Genomic DNA, 2,500 nt, shown 5'->3' with positions numbered 1-2,500 from the left:
CACACACACACACACACACACGCACGCACACACACACACACACACACACACACGCACGCACACACACACACACACACACACACACACACATTCATTATCATACGAAAGGATGTTCCGACAGATTATGTGTGATTTGTTATTTGTTAATGTCAAGAATTATTTTTGATTTCTGTTCAATCAGGTCTTTGTTTGCGTTCTTTTGTCCTGATACATTATCACTTATTATCAATCTTTTTGTCTTACCGGTGTCACTAATTAGCGTTGTTGGGAAAAGAAAGGAAAATGATGATGAAATGTGTCATTAAACGTCAATTTATCGCGTTGTTTGTATCGGGTTGTCCTAATTAGTCATTATACCTAACTATCTATCTGTCTGTCTGTCGATCTATCTAGAATTCTATATATAAAAAAATATGGAAAGGGAAATGTAGTAGACACGAAAAACTATAGATAGAAAACTGAGAATGATAATAATTCGGTATCAGATAATCAAACTCATGAATTTGAATATAAAGAAGACAAAATATCGAAATAAATAGAATGTTATTAGGAAAAAGAGGACGAAGAGATATGACGTAAAAGCGAAAGTGGGTTTATGATGAAAAAAATAAAAAAAACGGAAAAGAAAAGGGAAGGAGTGAAAATCAAATAAAGGAAGAGTAGAAAAGGAAATATAAATAGATAAGTAAAAAAAGGGGGGGGGGAGGAGTAGGGGGTTTAGAGCGACGGAGAAATGAATAAAACATGGCGAAGAGAAGTGTAGGAAGTGACATAGAAAGGAGCAAGGAAGGGGGTGGGGAGACGGACGGCAGGTGGAGAGAGGAAAAAGGGATAGGGAGGTGAAGGGAGGGAGAGGAAGGAGAGATGAATAATGGATAAAGGGGAAGGATGGAGAGACACCTAGGATAGGAGGATATAAAAGGGTATAGAAGATGGGAAGCGAAGCAAAGTGAGACACGGAGGAAGACAGAATGGGGAATAGGTGAAGAAAGGTGGGAAAACGGAGAAAGACATAGAGGGAAAGGGGGTAGGGATAGGAGAAGAAGGGAGGGATAGGGAAGGGGGGATAGGCAACCCGCAATGAAAGTACAGGCTTTAAAGACTTAGAAAGTTTGCGAGAGTTCCGGCCAAGCGGAAGTTAAATGAAAAGTGCGAGGGAAAAGAGGCATGAAAAGTTTAGCGCCATATTTTAAAATCGATATTGCCCCCCCCCAAAAAAAAAAAAAAAAAAAAAAAAAATGCATGGTGTATGGTTATTATTATTAATATTTGTTTAGTTTAGAACCACATTTTAAAATCGATATTGAAAAAAATAATGATGAAAATAAAAATAAAAGTGTATGGTGTATGGTTCTTATTGTTGTTATTGTTTTTTCACCCCCCCCCCCCCCCCGACCATGTTTCTCAATCTGTTACTGCGATTTCTTTTTCCTTTTCCTTCTCTCTCTTTTCACTTATTTTCTTTCTTTGTCACGAGAGAAAGCGAGAGAGAGAGAGAGCGAGAGAGAGAGAGGAAGAGAGAGAGAGAGCGAGAGAGAGAGGAGAGAGAGAGAGAGAGAGAGAGAGAGAGAGAGAGAGAGAGAGAGAGAGAGAGAGAGAGAGAGAGAGAGAGAGAGAGAGAGAGAGAGAGACCGATAGACAGACAGACAGATAGATAGATAGATAGATAGATAGACATAGAGATAGAAAGATAGATAGTTAGATAGATGGACAGAGAGAGAGAGAGAGAGAGAGAGAGAGAGAGAGAGAGAGAGAGAGAGAGAGAGAGAGAGAAGAGAGAGAGAGAGAGAGAGAGAGAGAGAGAGAGAGAGACGGATAGAGACAGAGAGAGAGAAGAGGGAGACGGATAGAGACAGAGAGAGAGAAGAGGGAGAGAGCGGGAGAGAGAGAGGGAAAAGGGGGAGAAGAGAGAGGGGAGAGAGATATAGTAGTTAGGGACGGGGGATTTTTTAGGTTTAAAAAATAAACCAAACCGAAAAGCCGCTCTCTTTTTTCTCTCTCCCTCTCCTCTCTCCTCCTCCTCCCCCCTTTCTCTCTTTTCCCCTCCCCCCTTGTCTCTTCTCTCTCCCTCTCTCGCTCTCCTCCTCTCACCGCTCCCCTCTCCCCCCTCCCCTCCCTCTCTCTCTCCTCCCTCCCTTCTCTCTTCCCTCCCTCCTCCCCTCTCCCCCGTCTCTCCTCTCCCCACCCCCTCTCTTTTCCCTCCTTTTTCCCTCCCCCCCCTTCTTTCCCTCCCCCCCTCTCTCTCTCTCTCCCTCTCCTCTCTCTCTCCCTCCCCTCTCCCCTCTCTCTCTCTCCTCTTCCTCCTCCTTCCTGCTCCTCCCTCTCTCCCTCTTCCTTTTCTCTCCCTTTTCTCACATTCTCTTTCCCCCCTATCTTCTCCCCCCCCTCTCTCCCTCTCCTTCTTTTCCCCTTTCTCCCCCTTCGCTCCCTCCTCTTCCGTCTCTCCCCTCTCCTCCCCTTCCTCTCCTTCCTCTCCCCTCTCTATCTCTCTCCCCCTACC

The 2,500-nt window shown here is 44.4% G+C and overlaps 1 protein-coding gene across 1 annotated transcript in view; it reads left to right on the top strand.

Moving 5' to 3' along the window:
• LOC125040410 overlaps nucleotides 1-2,500 on the top strand; it is a gene marked incomplete at its 3' end in the record, with an annotated part of 74,966 nt that overhangs the window by 62,315 nt on the left and 10,151 nt on the right.

The sequence above is a fragment of the Penaeus chinensis genome, chromosome 29 (genome assembly GCF_019202785.1).
Source record: "Penaeus chinensis breed Huanghai No. 1 chromosome 29, ASM1920278v2, whole genome shotgun sequence".
Lineage (NCBI taxonomy): Eukaryota > Metazoa > Arthropoda > Malacostraca > Decapoda > Penaeidae > Penaeus > Penaeus chinensis.
The sequence above is the reverse complement of the archived record's forward strand: the minus strand, read 5'-3'. Positions and strand labels throughout refer to the sequence as shown.